General features: G+C 37.1%; 5 non-coding genes and 2 pseudogenes across 5 annotated transcripts; all 7 read right to left on the minus strand.

The window, feature by feature from the left end:
- Positions 1-5500: 5500 nt before the first annotated feature.
- Positions 5501-5574, minus strand: TRNAN-AUU (transfer RNA asparagine (anticodon AUU)). The gene has a single exon. It is a non-coding gene; the product is annotated as a tRNA-Asn (tRNA).
- A 1557-nt stretch (positions 5575-7131) lies between these two features.
- LOC135030412 (U1 spliceosomal RNA) lies at positions 7132-7273 on the minus strand (annotated as a pseudogene).
- A 152-nt stretch (positions 7274-7425) lies between these two features.
- On the minus strand, positions 7426-7589 carry LOC135030421 (U1 spliceosomal RNA). Its single transcript, XR_010226432.1, has one exon. It is a non-coding gene; the product is annotated as a U1 spliceosomal RNA (small nuclear RNA).
- A 671-nt stretch (positions 7590-8260) lies between these two features.
- LOC135030411 (U1 spliceosomal RNA) lies at positions 8261-8423 on the minus strand. Its single transcript, XR_010226427.1, has one exon. It is a non-coding gene; the product is annotated as a U1 spliceosomal RNA (small nuclear RNA).
- Positions 8424-8575: 152 nt separating this feature from the next.
- LOC135030437 (U1 spliceosomal RNA) lies at positions 8576-8739 on the minus strand. Its single transcript, XR_010226449.1, has one exon. It is a non-coding gene; the product is annotated as a U1 spliceosomal RNA (small nuclear RNA).
- Positions 8740-9431: 692 nt separating this feature from the next.
- LOC135030418 (U1 spliceosomal RNA) lies at positions 9432-9573 on the minus strand (annotated as a pseudogene).
- Positions 9574-9725: 152 nt separating this feature from the next.
- On the minus strand, positions 9726-9889 carry LOC135030435 (U1 spliceosomal RNA). Its single transcript, XR_010226447.1, has one exon. It is a non-coding gene; the product is annotated as a U1 spliceosomal RNA (small nuclear RNA).
- Between the last annotated feature and the right edge of the window lie 8846 nt (positions 9890-18735).

An 18735-nucleotide genomic window follows, 5' to 3' on the forward strand; every position in this document is an offset into this window, starting at 1 on the left:
TTTTTGTTAATTAAAGTAATCCAAAACTGGGATTGATATTTTGTCTCTTTTATTTTTACTTAAAGTACAATAACTTTTACCATTTTAATTTGTTTTAATAGTATATTGACAGTATTGTTTTCTTTCAAAAATCCACTTCATTTTCTTTACCCTATTATTAAAATGGTAATTGACAAAAACAAACTACATTGTCACCAGAAGAGCAATACAAAATGTACAAGTGATATATTAAAATCATCTTTCCAGCTTGAATTTCAATGATGCATTGGGTCAATAATTTTGTGAGAAACATCTTCACCCTTAAATAAAGATTTTCTTAATTCCTTACCTGTGTGCTAATTAGATATCACCTTGTTTTCACATTAAACAGACTTCCACATGAGAAAGCAGCAAGGATGCAGTGGCGTTAATGTTTCCTGGTGTCAACCTGTATTATTTCAGTAGACATTGAAATGAGGATACATCTTGCTGCCTTTCCAATGAAGCAAGTTTAATTTAGTAATAGGTGAAAAACCATCCCTACAAAGGTGTTAATCAGAGACTTGGCTTTGTGGACACTTTTCAGAGAACAAATTTGTTAGCATAAAAATAAAGCCAGAAAATGAAGAGCTGTTTAATCACGCAATTTGATTTTTTTGCCAGCATATTTCTTTTTCTCTGCAACCCACTGCTAAATTGTGCTTCCTAGATGTTTTTATAAAATCACTGAATCAAATCTAACTCTGATTACATCAGAGAAGGCCAGGTACCCTACACCATAACAGGGGGTATGAAATTTGACTTGTTTACTTAAAGATCACCAAAATCTGATAACAAGGTCAATTACGTCCCTGGGTGGGATTGAACCACCAACCTTTTGGTTAATAGCCGTACACACTAACTGATTGCACCACAGAGACACTTTGCAAAAGTACATACTGACAAATGCTAATAAGCATTCATCTAAAACGTTTCCTAGAAAAACTTAAAAAAGTCAATAATCTGGAGAGTTTTCGTAAGATGTTTCTTCTATCAACCAACGAAGAAACACATTGGTACTTTCCCATGATGAGTGAGTGCTTCAGGATCTCTTGCACTTACATGTGCAGCAGAGTACAGCAATGGAAGAATGCTGGGCCCATAACCCAGAGGTAGGCAGATTGAAACTATCCTCTGCTATATGCATTTTTTTGTTTGTTAATTAAAGTAATCCAAAACTGGGATTGATATTTTGGCTCTTTTATTTTTACTTAAAGTACAATAACTTTTACCATTTTAATTTGTTTTAATAGTATATTGACAGTATTGTTTTCTTTCAAAAATCCACTTAATTTTCTTTACCCTATTATTAAAATGGTAATTGACAAAAACAAACTACATTGTCACCAGAAGAGCAATACAAAATGTACAAGTGATATATTAAAATCATCTTTCCAGCTTGAATTTCAATGATGCATTGGGGCAACGATTTTGTGAGAAACATCTTCACCCTTAAATAAAGATTTTCTTAATTCCTTACCTGTGTGCTAATTAGATATCACCTTGTTTTCACATTAAACAGACTTCCACATGAGAAAGCAGCAAGGATGCAGTGGCGTTAATGTTTCCTGGTGTCAACCTGTATTATTTCAGTAGACATTGAAATGAGGATGCATCTTGCTGCCTTTCCAATGAAGCAAGTTTAATTTAGTAATAGGTGAAAAACCATCCTTACAAAGGTGTTAATCAGAGACTTGGCTTTGTGGACACTTTTCAGAGAACAAATTTGTTAGCATAAAAATAAAGCCAGAAAATAAAGAGCTGTTTAATCACTCAATTGGATTTTTCTGCCAGCATATTTTTTTTCTCTGCAACCCACTGCTAAATTGTGCTTCCTAGCTGTTTTTATAAAATCACTGAATCAAATCTAACTCTGATTACATCAGAGAAGGCCAGGTACCCTACACCATAACAGGGGGTTTGAAATTTTGACTTGTCTACTTAAAGATCACCAAAATCTGATAACAAGGTCAATTAGGTCCCTGGGTGGGATTGAACCACCAACCTTTTGGTTAATAGCCGTACATACTAACTGATTGCGCCACAGAGACACTTTGCAAAAGTTCATACTGACAAAGGCTAATAAGCATTCATCTAAAACGTTTCCTAGAATAACTTTAAAAAGTCAATAATCTGGAGAGTTTTTGTAAGATGTTTCTTCCATCAACCAACGAAGAAACACATTGGTACTTTCCCATGATGAGTGAGTGCTTCAGGATCTCTTGCACTTACATGTGCAGCAGAGTACTGCAATGGAAGCATGCTGGGCCCATAACCCAGAGGTAGGCAGATTGAAACTATCCTCTGCTATATGCATTTTTTTTTTGTTAATAAAAGTAATCCAAAACTGGGATTGACATTTTGGCTCTTTTATTTTTACTTAAAGTACAATAACTTTTACCATTTTAATTTGTTTTAATAGTATATTGACAGTATTGTTTTCTTTCAAAAATCCACTTCATTTTCTTTACCCTATTATTAAAATGGTAATTGACAAAAACAAACTACATTGTCACCAGAAGAGCAATACAAAATGTACAAGTGATATATTAAAATCATCTTTCCAGCTTGAATTTCAATGATGCATTGGGGCAACGATTTTGTGAGAAACATCTTCACCCTTAAATAAAGATTTTCGTAATTCCTTACCTGTGTGCTAATTAGATATCACCTTGTTTTCACATTAAACAGACTTCCACATGAGAAAGCAGCAAGGATGCAGTGGCGTTAATGTTTCCTGGTGTCAACCTGTATTATTTCAGTAGACATTGAAATGAGGATGCATCTTGCTGCCTTTCCAATGAAGCAAGTTTAATTTAGTAATAGGTGAAAAACCATCCTTACAAAGGTGTTAATCAGAGACTTGGCTTTGTGGACACTTTTCAGAGAACAAATTTGTTAGCATAAAAATAAAGCCAGAAAATAAAGAGCTGTTTAATCACTCAATTGGATTTTTCTGCCAGCATATTTTTTTTCTCTGCAACCCACTGCTAAATTGTGCTTCCTAGCTGTTTTTATAAAATCACTGAATCAAATCTAACTCTGATTACATCAGAGAAGGCCAGGTACCCTACACCATAACAGGGGGTTTGAAATTTTGACTTGTCTACTTAAAGATCACCAAAATCTGATAACAAGGTCAATTAGGTCCCTGGGTGGTATTGAACCACCAACCTTTTGGTTAATAGCCGTACATACTAACTGATTGCGCCACAGAGACACTTTGCAAAAGTCTATACTGACAAAGGCTAATAAGCATTCATCTAAAACGTTTCCTAGAAAAACTTTAAAAAGTCAATAATCTGGAGAGTTTTTGTAAGATGTTTCTTCCATCAACCAACGAAGAAACACATTGGTACTTTCCCATGATGAGTGAGTGCTTCAGGATCTCTTGCACTTACATGTGCAGCAGAGTACTGCAATGGAAGCATGCTGGGCCCATAACCCAGAGGTAGGCAGATTGAAACTATCCTCTGCTATATGCATTTTTTTTGTTAATTAAAGTAATCCAAAACTGGGATTGATATTTTGTCTCTTTTATTTTTACTTAAAGTACAATAACTTTTACCATTTTAATTTGTTTTAATAGTATATTGACAGTATTGTTTTCTTTCAAAAATCCACTTCATTTTCTTTACCCTATTATTAAAATGGTAATTGACAAAAACAAACTACATTGTCACCAGAAGAGCAATACAAAATGTACAAGTGATATATTAAAATCATCTTTCCAGCTTGAATTTCAATGATGCATTGGGTCAATAATTTTGTGAGAAACATCTTCACCCTTAAATAAAGATTTTCTTAATTCCTTACCTGTGTGCTAATTAGATATCACCTTGTTTTCACATTAAACAGACTTCCACATGAGAAAGCAGCAAGGATGCAGTGGCGTTAATGTTTCCTGGTGTCAACCTGTATTATTTCAGTAGACATTGAAATGAGGATACATCTTGCTGCCTTTCCAATGAAGCAAGTTTAATTTAGTAATAGGTGAAAAACCATCCCTACAAAGGTGTTAATCAGAGACTTGGCTTTGTGGACACTTTTCAGAGAACAAATTTGTTAGCATAAAAATAAAGCCAGAAAATGAAGAGCTGTTTAATCACGCAATTTGATTTTTTTGCCAGCATATTTCTTTTTCTCTGCAACCCACTGCTAAATTGTGCTTCCTAGATGTTTTTATAAAATCACTGAATCAAATCTAACTCTGATTACATCAGAGAAGGCCAGGTACCCTACACCATAACAGGGGGTATGAAATTTGACTTGTCTACTTAAAGATCACCAAAATCTGATAACAAGGTCAATTACGTCCCTGGGTGGGATTGAACCACCAACCTTTTGGTTAATAGCCGTACACACTAACTGATTGCACCACAGAGACACTTTGCAAAAGTACATACTGACAAATGCTAATAAGCATTAATCTAAAACGTTTCCTAGAAAAACTTAAAAAAGTCAATAATCTGGAGAGTTTTTGTAAGATGTTTCTTCTATCAACCAACGAAGAAACACATTGGTACTTTCCCATGATGAGTGAGTGCTTCAGGATCTCTTGCACTTACATGTGCAGCAGAGTACAGCAATGGAAGAATGCTGGGCCCATAACCCAGAGGTAGGCAGATTGAAACTATCCTCTGCTATATGCATTTTTTTTTGTTAATTAAAGTAATCCAAAACTGGGATTGATATTTTGTCTCTTTTATTTTTACTTAAAGTACAATAACTTTTACCATTTTAATTTGTTTTAATAGTATATTGACAGTATTGTTTTCTTTCAAAAATCCACTTCATTTTCTTTACCCTATTATTAAAATGGTAATTGACAAAAACAAACTACATTGTCACCAGAAGAGCAATACAAAATGTACAAGTGATATATTAAAATCATCTTTCCAGCTTGAATTTCAATGATGCATTGGGTCAACAATTTTGTGAGAAACATCTTAACCCTTAAATAAAGATTTTCGTAATTCCTTACCTGTGTGCTAATTAGATATCACCTTGTTTTCACATTAAACAGACTTCCACATGAGAAAGCAGCAAGGATGCAGTGGCGTTAATGTTTCCTGGTGTCAACTTGTATTATTTCAGTAGACATTGAAATGAGGATGCATCTTGCTGCCTTTCCAATGAAGCAAGTTTAATTTAGTAATAGGTGAAAAACCATCCTTACAAAGGTGTTAATCAGAGACTTGGCTTTGTGGACACTTTTCAGAGAACAAATTTGTTAGCATAAAAATAAAGCCAGAAAATGAAGAGCTGTTTAATCACTCGATTGGATTTTTCTGCCAGCATATTTTTTTTCTCTGCAACCCACTGCTAGATTGTGCTTCCTAGCTGTTTTTTATAAAATCACTGAATCAAATCTAACTCTGATTACATCAGAGAAGGCCATGTACCCTACACCATAAGAGGAGGTTTGAAATTTTGATTTGTCTACTTAAATATCACCAAAATCTGATAACAAGGTTAATTACGTCCCTGGGTGGGATTGAACCACCAACCTTTTGGTTAATAGCCAAACACACTAACCGATTGCGCCACAGAGACACTTTGCAAAAAGTACATACTGACAAAGGCTAATAAGCATACATCTAGAACGTTTCCTAGAAAAACATTAAAAAATCAATAATCTGGAGAGTTTTTGTAAGATGTTTCTTCCATCAACCAACGAATAAACACATTGGTACTTTCCCATGATGAGTGAGTGCTTCAGGATCTCTTGCACTTACATGGGCAGCAGAGTACTGCAATGGAAGCATGCTGGACCCATAACCCAGAGGTAGGCAGATTGAAACTATCCTTTGCTATATGCATTTTTTTTTTAATTTAAGTAATCAAAACTGGGATTGATATTTTTGCTCTTTTATTTTTACTTAAAGTACAATAACTTTTACCATTTTAATTTGTTTTAATAGTATATTGACAGTATAGTTTTCTTTCAAAAATCCACTTAATTTTCTTTACCCTGTTATTAAAATGGTAATTGACAAAAAAAACTACATTGTCACCAGAAGAGCAATACAAAATGTACAAGTGATATATTAAAATCATCTTTCCAGCTTGAATTTCAATGATGCATTGGGGCAACAATTTTGTGAGAAACATCTTCACCCTTAAATAAAGATTTTCGTAATTCCTTACCTGTGTGCTAATTAGATATCACCTTGTTTTCACATTAAACAGACTTCCACATGAGAAAGCAGCAAGGATGCAGTGGCGTTAATGTTTCCTGGTGTCAACCTGTATTATTTCAGTAGACATTGAAATGAGGATGCATCTTGCTGCCTTTCCAATGAAGCAAGTTTAATTTAGTAATAGGTGAAAAACCATCCTTACAAAGGTGTTAATCAGAGACTTGGCTTTGTGGACACTTTTCAGAGAACAAATTTGTTAGCATAAAAATAAAGCCAGAAAATGAAGAGCTGTTTAATCACTCAATTGGATTTTTACTGCCAGCATATTTTTTTTCTCTGCAACCCACTGCTAAATTGTGCTTCCTAGCTGTTTTTTATAAAATCACTGAATCAAATCTAACTCTGATTACATCAGAGAAGGCCAGGTACCCTACACAATAAGAGGGGGTTTGAAATTTTGACTTGTCTACTTTAATATCACCAAAATCAGATAACAAGGTAAATTACGTCCCTGGGTGGGATTGAACCACCAACCTTTTGGATAAAAACCGAACACGCTAACTGATTGCGCCACAGTGACACTTTGCAAACGTACATTCTGACAAACGCTAATAAGCATTCATCTAGAACGTTTCCTAGAAAAACTTTAAAAAGTCAATAATCTGGAGAGTTTTTGTAAGATGTTTCTTCCATCAATCAACGAAGAACATTCAAGCTGATTTCTTGCAGCAGCTGGGCACTGTAACAGCTCCAGAGCTGCTCTGTAAGGCAACTAAAAGGGTGTGGGCCCTGCAGCACTACCTGTAGTTCGCATTGTGCGTTGGAAGGCACAAAGTAAGCAGACGGGAGAAGTCAAGATAGTGCGCAAGGGCATAGAAGGGAGCGGCTCAAGAAAAGAGAAGTGGAAACAGACAGCAAACTAGGCTGGAGAGAGACCTGAGACAAAGAGATCTGAATTATATGAGAGCCGACCAGGGGAAACACAAATTATGCAGTCGAGTTTCCCACATTTGGGGAAATCGCTGGAGCAGCACACACAGAGTGCAATGGGTGAGCCTTGCCCTGGGAGAAGCACCTTCATGATCATAGTATCTCACCTGGCAGGTAAGTAGGAGTTGGGCAAGAGCTGAGGAGGGTCGCTGCTCGGGCACCCCCCTGTCAAGTGAAGGAGATCCAACTGAGGCAGCACAAGAGAACTCTCGAAAGAAGAACAAGGCTAGAGGAAGATCTGAGACACAGAAATCTGGCTTTTACCAGAGCTGACCAGAGGAAAGCACAAACACAGTCCCCCACTACCACAAATAATGCAGTCGAGTTTCCCACATTTGGGGAAATCACAGGGGTCAGCATACCCAGAATGCAATGAATGAACCTCACCCTGGGAGAACAATCTTCATGACCATGGTATCTCCTATGCAAAATAAGTATGATTTGGGATAGGGCTGGGGAGGGCCGCTGCTCAGGCACATCTCTGTCAAGTAAAGGAGATTCAACTGAGGCAGCACAAGGGAACTCTCATCTGGGGACAACAACTGCAGGGAGAACACATATTTTCAGATGAACATGGGAGGGCAGAAGGCTGCCTAATACTGAAGCACCCCCAAACAACAAACCAAATGCAATAACTAGTACAAGCATTCCTGGGGGAAGGCCTGCAGCAGATGGATTTGCATATGGTGATGTCATCCAAGCAGTGGGTCAAAGTTGGCTTCAACCCTCGTCTGCATATGAAAAGAGAAAAGGGGCGTGCAGGGCATGGCGGCCTTTTGCGGCGCTTGGATGACCCCTAGTTCGCATTAAACACCTCCACCCTACTTCGGTGTGGGGCTCTTGTTGGCTATGCCCCAGCCCCTGAAGCATTCAAGCTGATTACTTGCAGCAGCTGGGCACTGTAATAGCTCCAGAGCTGCTCTGTAAGGCAAGTAAAAGGGTGTGGGCCCTGCAGCACTACCTGTAGTTCGCATTGTGCGTTGGAAGGCACAAAGTAAGCAGATGGGAGAAGTCAAGATAGTGCGCAAGGGCATAGAAGGGAGCGGCTCAAGAAAAGAGAAGTTGAAACAGACAGCAAACTAGGCTGGAGAGAGACCTGAGACAAACAGATCTGAATTATACGAGAGCTGACCAGGGGAAACACAAATTATGCAGTCAAGTTTCCCACATTTGGGGAAATCACAGGAGCAGCACACCCAGAGTGCAATGGGTGAGCCTTGCCCTGGGAGAAGCACCTTCATGATCATAGTATCTCACCTGGCAGGTAATTAGGAGTTGGGCTTGAGCTGGGGAGGGTCGATGCTCGGGCACCCCCCTGTCAAGTGAAGGAGATCCAACTGAGGCAGCACAAGGGAACTCTCGAAAGAAGAACAAGGCTAGAGGAAGATCTGAGACAAATAAATCTGACTTTTACCAGAGCTGACCAGAGGAAAGCACAAACATAGTCCCCCACTACCACAAATAATGCAGTTGAGTTTCCCACATTTGGGGAAATCATAGGAGTCAGCATACTCAGAATGCAATGAATGAACCTCACCCTGGGAGAACAATCTTCATGACCATGGTATCTCCTATGCAAAATAAGTATGATTTGGGATAGGGCTGGGGAGGGCCGCTGCTCAGGCACATCTCTGTCAAGTAAAGGAGATTCAACTGAGGCAGCACAAGGGAACTCTCATCTGGGGACAACAACTGCAGGGAGAACACATATTTTCAGATGAACATGGGAGGGCAGAAGGCTGCCTAATACTGAAGCACCCCCAAACAACAAACCAAATGCAACAACTAGTGCAAGCATTCCTGGGGGAAGGCCTGCAGCAGATTGATTTGCATATGGTAATGCCATCCAAGCAGTGGGTCAAAGTTGGCTTCAACCCTCGTCTGCATATGAAAAGAGAAAAGGGGCGTGCAGGGCATGGCGGCCTTTTGCGGCGCTTGGGTGACCCTTAGTTCGCATTAAACACCCCCACCCTCCTTCGGTGTGGGGCTCATGTTGGCAATGCCCCAGCCCCTGAAGCATTCAAGCTGATTTCTTGCAGCAGCTGGGCACTGTAACAGCTCCAGAGCTGCTCTGTGAGGCAAGTAAAAGGGTGTGGGCCCTGCAGCACTACCTGTAGTTTGCATTGTGTGTTGGAAGGCACAAAGTAAGCAGACGGGAGAAGTCAGGATAGTGCGCAAGGGCATAGAAGGGAGCGGCTCAAGAAAAGAGAAGTGGAAACAGACAGCAAACTAGGCTGGAGAGAGACCTGAGACAAAGAGATCTGAATTATATGAGAGCCGACCAGGGGAAACACAAATTATGCAGTCAAGTTTCCCTCATTTGGGGAAATCACAGGGGCAGCACACCCAGAGTGCAATGGGTGAGCCTTGCCCTGGGAGAAGCACCTGCATGATCATAGTATCTCACCTGGCAGGTAAGTAGGAGTTGGGCTAGAGCTGCGAAGGGTCGCTGCTCGGGTACCCCCCTGTCAAGTGAAGGAGATCCAACTGAGGCAGCACAAGGGAACTCTCGAAAGAGGAACAAGGCTAGAGAAAGATCTGAGACAAAGAAATCTGATTTTTACCAGAGTTGACCAGAAGAAAGCACAAACACAGTCCCCCACTACCACAAATAATGCAGTTGAGTTTCCCACATTTGGGGAAATCACAGGGGTCAGCATACCCAGAATGCAATGAATGAATCTCACCCTGGGAGAACAATCTTCATGACCATGGTATCTCCTATGCAAAATAAGTATGATTTGGGATAGGGCTGGGGAGGGCCGCTGCTCAGGCACATCTCTGTCAAGTAAAGGAGATTCAACTGAGGCAGCACAAGGGAACTCTCATCTGGGGACAACAACTGCCAGAAGAGCAATACAAAATGTACAAGTGATATATTAAAATCATCTTTCCAGCTTGAATTTCAATGATGCATTGGGGCAACGATTTTATGAGAAACATCTTCACCCTTAAATAAAGATTTTCTTAATTCCTTACCTGTGTGCTAATTAGATATCACCTTGTTTTCACATTAAACAGACTTCCACATGAGAAAGCAGCAAGGATGCAGTGGCGTTAATGTTTCCTGGTGTCAACCTGTATTATTTCAGTAGACATTGAAATGAGGATGCATCTTGCTGCCTTTCCAATGAAGCAAGTTTAATTTAGTAATAGGTGAAAAACCATCCCTACAAAGGTGTTAATCAGAGACTTGGCTTTGTGGACACTTTTCAGAGAACAAATTTGTTAGCATAAAAATAAAGCCAGAAAATGAAGAGCTGTTTAATCACTCAATTGGATTTTTTTGCCAGCATATTTCTTTTTCTCTGCAACCCACTGCTAAATTGTGCTTCCTAGCTGTTTTTATAAAATCACTGAATCAAATCTAACTCTGATTACATCAGAGAAGGCCAGGTACCCTACACCATAACAGGGGGGTTGAAATTTTGACTTGTCTACTTAAAGATCACCAAAATCTGATCACAAGGTCAATTACGTCCCTGGGTGTGATTGAACCACTAACCTTTTGGTTAGTAGCCATACACACTAACTGATTGCGCCACAGAGACACTTTGCAGAAGTAAATACTGACAAAGGCTAATAAGCATTCATCTAAAACGTTTCCTAGAAAAACTTTAAAAAGTCAATAATCTGGAGAGTTTTTGTAAGATGTTTCTTCCATCAACCAACGAAGAAACACATTGGTACTTTCCCATGATGAGTGAGTGCTTCAGGATCTCTTGCACTTACATGTGCAGCAGAGTACAGCAATGGAAGCATGCTGGGCCCATAACCCAGAGGTAGGCAGATTGAAACTATCCTCTACTATATGCATTTTTTTTTGTTAATTAAAGTAATCCAAAACTGGGATTGATATTTTGGCTCTTTTATTTTTACTTAAAGTACAATAACTTTTACCATTTTAATTTGTTTTAATAGTATATTGACAGTATTGTTTTCTTTCAAAAATCCACTTAATTTTCTTTACCCTATTATTAAAATGGTAATTGACAAAAACAAACTACATTGTCACCAGAAGAGCAATACAAAATGTACAAGTGATATATTAAAATCATCTTTCCAGCTTGAATTTCAATGATGCATTGGGGCAACGATTTTGTGAGAAACATCTTCACCCTTAAATAAAGATTTTCTTAATTCCTTACTTGTGTGCTAATTAGATATCACCTTGTTTTCACATTAAACAGACTTCCACATGAGAAAGCAGCAAGGATGCAGTGGCGTTAATGTTTCCTGGTGTCAACCTGTATTATTTCAGTAGACATTGAAATGAGGATGCATCTTGCTGCCTTTCCAATGAAGCAAGTTTAATTTAGTAATAGGTGAAAAACCATCCCTACAAAGGTGTTAATCAGAGACTTGGCTTTGTGGACACTTTTCAGAGAACAAATTTGTTAGCATAAAAATAAAGCCAGAAAATGAAGAGCTGTTTAATCACTCAATTGGATTTTTTTGCCAGCATATTTCTTTTTCTCTGCAACCCACTGCTAAATTGTGCTTCCTAGCTGTTTTTATAAAATCACTGAATCAAATCTAACTCTGATTACATCAGAGAAGGCCAGGTACCCTACACCATAACAGGGGGTTTGAAATTTTGACTTGTCTACTTAAAGATCACCAAAATCTGATCACAAGGTCAATTACGTCCCTGGGTGTGATTGAACCACCAACATTTTGGTTAGTAGCCGTACACACTAACTGATTGCGCCACAGAGACACTTTGCAGAAGTAAATACTGACAAAGGCTAATAGCATTCATCTAAAACGTTTCCTAGAAAAACTTTAAAAAGTCAATAATCTGGAGAGTTTTTGTAAGATGTTTCTTCCATCAACCAACGAAGAAACACATTGGTACTTTCCCATGATGAGTGAGTGCTTCAGGATCTCTTGCACTTACATGTGCAGCAGAGTACAGCAATGGAAGCATGCTGTGCCCATAACCCAGCTGTAGGCAGATTGAAACTATCCTCTGCTATATGCATTTTTTTTTGTTAATTAAAGTAATCCAAAACTGGGATTGATATTTTGACTCTTTTATTTTTACTTAAAGTACAATAACTTTTACCATTTTAATTTGTTTTAATAGTATATTGACAGTATTGTTTTCTTTCAAAAATCCACTTAATTTTCTTTACCCTATTATTAAAATGGTAATTGACAAAAACAAACTACATTGTCACCAGAAGAGCAATACAAAATGTACAAGTGACAAAGGCTAATAAGCATACATCTAGAACGTTTCCTAGAAAAACATTAAAAAATCAATAATCTGGAGAGTTTTTGTAAGATGTTTCTTCCATCAACCAATGAATAAACACATTGGTACTTTCCCATGATGAGTGAGTGCTTCAGGATCTCTTGCACTTACATGTGCAGCAGAGTACTGCACTGGAAGCATGCTGGACCCATAACCCAGAGGTAGGCAGATTGAAACTATCCTTTGCTATATGCATTTTTTTTGTTAATTTAAGTAATCAAAACTGGGATTGATATTTTTGCTCTTTTATTTTTACTTAAAGTACAATAACTTTTACCATTTTAATTTGTTTTAATAGTATATTGACAGTATAGTTTTCTTTCAAAAATCCACTTAATTTTCTTTACCCTATTATTAAAATGGTAATTGACAAAAACAAACTACATTGTCACCAGAAGAGCAATACAAAATGTACAAGTGATATATTAAAATCATCTTTCCAGCTTGAATTTCAATGATGCATTGGGGCAACAATTTTGTGAGAAACATCTTCACCCTTAAATAAAGATTTTCTTAATTCCTTACCTGTGTGCTAATTAGATATCACCTTGTTTTCACATTAAACAGACTTCCACATGAGAAAGCAGCAAGGATGCAGTGGCGTTAATGTTTCCTGGTGTCAACCTGTATTATTTCAGTAGACATTGAAATGAGGATGCATCTCTCTGCCTTTCCAATGAAGCAAGTTTAATTTAGTAATAGGTGAAAAACCATCCCTACAAAGGTGTTAATCAGAGACTTGGCTTTGTGGACACTTTTCAGAGAACAAATTTGTTAGCATAAAAATAAAGCCAGAAAATGAAGAGCTGTTTAATCACGCAATTTGATTTTTTTGCCAGCATATTTCTTTTTCTCTGCAACCCACTGCTAAATTGTGCTTCCTAGATGTTTTTATAAAATCACTGAATCAAATCTAACTCTGATTACATCAGAGAAGGCCAGGTACCCTACACCATAACAGGGGGTATGAAATTTGACTTGTCTACTTAAAGATCACCAAAATCTGATAACAAGGTCAGTTAGGTCCCTGGGTGGGATTGAACCACCAACCTTTTGGTTAATAGCCATACATACTAACTGATTGCGCCACAGAGACACTTTGCAAAAGTCCATACTGACAAAGGCTAATAAGCATTCATCTAAAACGTTTCCTAGCAAAACTTTAAAAAGTCAATAATCTGGAGAGTTTTTGTAAGATGTTTCTTCTATCAACCAACGAAGAAACACATTGGTACTTTCCCATGATGAGTGAGTGCTTCAGGATCTCTTGCACTTACATGTGCAGCAGAGTACAGCAATGGAAGAATGCTGGGCCCATAACCCAGAGGTAGGCAGATTGAAACTATCCTCTGCTATATGCATTTTTTTGTTTGTTAATTAAAGTAATCCAAAACTGGGATTGATATTTTGGCTCTTTTATTTTTACTTAAAGTACAATAACTTTTACCATTTTAATTTGTTTTAATAGTATATTGACAGTATTGTTTTCTTTCAAAAATCCACTTAATTTTCTTTACCCTATTATTAAAATGGTAATTGACAAAAACAAACTACATTGTCACCAGAAGAGCAATACAAAATGTACAAGTGATATATTAAAATCATCTTTCCAGCTTGAATTTCAATGATGCATTGGTGCAACGATTTTGTGAGAAACATCTTCACCCTTAAATAAAGATTTTCTTAATTCCTTACCTGTGTGCTAATTAGATATCACCTTGTTTTCACATTAAACAGACTTCCACATGAGAAAGCAGCAAGGATGCAGTGGCGTTAATGTTTCCTGGTGTCAACCTGTATTATTTCAGTAGACATTGAAATGAGGATGCATCTTGCTGCCTTTCCAATGAAGCAAGTTTAATTTAGTAATAGGTGAAAAACCATCCTTACAAAGGTGTTAATCAGAGACTTGGCTTTGTGGACACTTTTCAGAGAACAAATTTGTTAGCATAAAAATAAAGCCAGAAAATAAAGAGCTGTTTAATCACTCAATTGGATTTTTCTGCCAGCATATTTTTTTTCTCTGCAACCCACTGCTAAATTGTGCTTCCTAGCTGTTTTTATAAAATCACTGAATCAAATCTAACTCTGATTACATCAGAGAAGGCCAGGTACCCTACACCATAACAGGGGGTTTGAAATTTTGACTTGTCTACTTAAAGATCACCAAAATCTGATAACAAGGTCAATTAGGTCCCTGGGTGGGATTGAACCACCAACCTTTTGGTTAATAGCCGTACATACTAACTGATTGCGCCACAGAGACACTTTGCAAAAGTCTATACTGACAAAGGCTAATAAGCATTCATCTAAAATGTTTCCTAGAAAAACTTTAAAAAGTCGATAATCTGGAGAGTTTTTGTAAGATGTTTCTTCCATCAACCAACGAAGAAACACATTGGTACTTTCCCATGATGAGTGAGTGCTTCAGGATCTCTTGCACTTACATGGGCAGCAGAGTACTGCAATGGAAGCATGCTGGACCCATAACCCAGAGGTAGGCAGATTGAAACTATCCTTTGCTATATGCATTTTTTTTGTTAATTTAAGTAATCAAAACTGGGATTGATATTTTTGCTCTTTTATTTTTACTTAAAGTACAATAACTTTTACCATTTTAATTTGTTTTAATAGTATATTGACAGTATAGTTTTCTTTCAAAAATCCACTTAATTTTCTTTACCCTGTTATTAAAATGGTAATTGACAAAAAAAACTACATTGTCACCAGAAGAGCAATACAAAATGTACAAGTGATATATTAAAATCATCTTTCCAGCTTGAATTTCAATGATGCATTGGGGCAACAATTTTGTGAGAAACATCTTCACCCTTAAATAAAGATTTTCGTAATTCCTTACCTGTGTGCTAATTAGATATCACCTTGTTTTCACATTAAACAGACTTCCACATGAGAAAGCAGCAAGGATGCAGTGGCGTTAATGTTTCCTGGTGTCAACCTGTATTATTTCAGTAGACATTGAAATGAGGATGCATCTTGCTGCCTTTCCAATGAAGCAAGTTTAATTTAGTAATAGGTGAAAAACCATCCTTACAAAGGTGTTAATCAGAGACTTGGCTTTGTGGACACTTTTCAGAGAACAAATTTGTTAGCATAAAAATAAAGCCAGAAAATGAAGAGCTGTTTAATCACTCAATTGGATTTTTCTGCCAGCATATTTTTTTTCTCTGCAACCCACTGCTAAATTGTGCTTCCTAGCTGTTTTTATAAAATCACTGAATCAAATCTAACTCTGATTACATCAGAGAAGGCCAGGTACCCTACACCATAACAGGGGGTTTGAAATTTTGACTTGTCTACTTAAAGATCACCAAAATCTGATAACAAGGTCAATTAGGTCCCTGGGTGGGATTGAACCACCAACCTTTTGGTTAATAGCCGTACATACTAACTGATTGCGCCACAGAGACACTTTGCAAAAGTTCATACTGACAAAGGCTAATAAGCATTCATCTAAAACGTTTCCTAGAAAAACTTTAAAAAGTCAATAATCTGGAGAGTTTTTGTAAGATGTTTCTTCCATCAACCAACGAAGAAACACATTGGTACTTTCCCATGATGAGTGAGTGCTTCAGGATCTCTTGCACTTACATGTGCAGCAGAGTACTGCAATGGAAGCATGCTGGGCCCATAACCCAGAGGTAGGCAGATTGAAACTATCCTCTGCTATATGCATTTTTTTTTTTGTTAATTAAAGTAATCCAAAACTGGGATTGATATTTTGGCTCTTTTATTTTTACTTAAAGTACAATAACTTTTACCATTTTAATTTGTTTTAATAGTATATTGACAGTATTGTTTTCTTTCAAAAATCCACTTCATTTTCTTTACCCTATTATTAAAATGGTAATTGACAAAAACAAACTACATTGTCACCAGAAGAGCAATACAAAATGTACAAGTGATATATTAAAATCATCTTTCCAGCTTGAATTTCAATGATGCATTGGGGCAACGATTTTGTGAGAAACATCTTCACCCTTAAATAAAGATTTTCTTAATTCCTTACCTTCGTGCTAATTAGATATCACCTTGTTTTCACATTAAACAGACTTCCACATGAGAAAGCAGCAAGGATGCAGTGGCGTTAATGTTTCCTGGTGTCAACCTGTATTATTTCAGTAGACATTGAAATGAGGATGCATCTTGCTGCCTTTCCAATGAAGCAAGTTTAATTTAGTAATAGGTGAAAAACCATCCTTACAAAGGTGTTAATCAGAGACTTGGCTTTGTGGACACTTTTCAGAGAACAAATTTGTTAGCATAAAAATAAAGCCAGAAAATAAAGAGCTGTTTAATCACTCAATTGGATTTTTCTGCCAGCATATTTTTTTTCTCTGCAACCCACTGCTAAATTGTGCTTCCTAGCTGTTTTTATAAAATCACTGAATCAAATCTAACTCTGATTACATCAGAGAAGGCCAGGTACCCTACACCATAACAGGGGGTTTGAAATTTTGACTTGTCTACTTAAAGATCACCAAAATCTGATAACAAGGTCAATTAGGTCCCTGGGTGGGATTGAACCACCAACCTTTTGGTTAATAGCCGTACATACTAACTGATTGCGCCACAGAGACACTATGCAAAAGTCCATACTGACAAAGGCTAATAAGCATTCATCTAAAACGTTTCCTAGAAAAACTTTAAAAAGTCAATAATCTGGAGAGTTTTTGTAAGATGTTTCTTCCATCAACCAACGAAGAAACACATTGGTACTTTCCCATGATGAGTGAGTGCTTCAGGATCTCTTGCACTTACATGTGCAGCAGAGTACTGCAATGGAAGCATGCTGGGCCCATAACCCAGAGGTAGGCAGATTGAAACTATCCTCTGCTATATGCATTTTTTTTGTTAATTAAAGTAATCCAAAACTGGGATTGATATTTTGTCTCTTTTATTTTTACTTAAAGTACAATAACTTTTACCATTTTAATTTGTTTTAATAGTATATTGACAGTATTGTTTTCTTTCAAAAATCCACTTCATTTTCTTTACCCTATTATTAAAATGGTAATTGACAAAAACAAACTACATTGTCACCAGAAGAGCAATACAAAATGTACAAGTGATATATTAAAATCATCTTTCCAGCTTGAATTTCAATGATGCATTGGGTCAATAATTTTGTGAGAAACATCTTCACCCTTAAATAAAGATTTTCTTAATTCCTTACCTGTGTGCTAATTAGATATCACCTTGTTTTCACATTAAACAGACTTCCACATGAGAAAGCAGCAAGGATGCAGTGGCGTTAATGTTTCCTGGTGTCAACCTGTATTATTTCAGTAGACATTGAAATGAGGATACATCTTGCTGCCTTTCCAATGAAGCAAGTTTAATTTAGTAATAGGTGAAAAACCATCCCTACAAAGGTGTTAATCAGAGACTTGGCTTTGTGGACACTTTTCAGAGAACAAATTTGTTAGCATAAAAATAAAGCCAGAAAATGAAGAGCTGTTTAATCACGCAATTTGATTTTTTTGCCAGCATATTTCTTTTTCTCTGCAACCCACTGCTAAATTGTGCTTCCTAGATGTTTTTATAAAATCACTGAATCAAATCTAACTCTGATTACATCAGAGAAGGCCAGGTACCCTACACCATAACAGGGGGTATGAAATTTGACTTGTTTACTTAAAGATCACCAAAATCTGATAACAAGGTCAATTACGTCCCTGGGTGGGATTGAACCACCAACCTTTTGGTTAATAGCCGTACACACTAACTGATTGCACCACAGAGACACTTTGCAAAAGTACATACTGACAAATGCTAATAAGCATTCATCTAAAACGTTTCCTAGAAAAACTTAAAAAAGTCAATAATCTGGAGAGTTTTCGTAAGATGTTTCTTCTATCAACCAACGAAGAAACACATTGGTACTTTCCCATGATGAGTGAGTGCTTCAGGATCTCTTGCACTTACATGTGCAGCAGAGTACAGCAATGGAAGAATGCTGGGCCCATAACCCAGAGGTAGGCAGATTGAAACTATCCTCTGCTATATGCATTTTTTTGTTTGTTAATTAAAGTTATCCAAAACTGGGATTGATATTTTGGCTCTTTTATTTTTACTTAAAGTACAATAACTTTTACCATTTTAATTTGTTTTAATAGTATATTGACAGTATTGTTTTCTTTCAAAAATCCACTTAATTTTCTTTACCCTATTATTAAAATGGTAATTGACAAAAACAAACTACATTGTCACCAGAAGAGCAATACAAAATGTACAAGTGATATATTAAAATCATCTTTCCAGCTTGAATTTCAATGATGCATTGGGGCAACGATTTTGTGA

This window comes from Pseudophryne corroboree, unplaced genomic scaffold, assembly GCF_028390025.1.
Source record: "Pseudophryne corroboree isolate aPseCor3 unplaced genomic scaffold, aPseCor3.hap2 scaffold_498, whole genome shotgun sequence".
Taxonomy (NCBI): Eukaryota; Metazoa; Chordata; class Amphibia; order Anura; family Myobatrachidae; genus Pseudophryne; species Pseudophryne corroboree.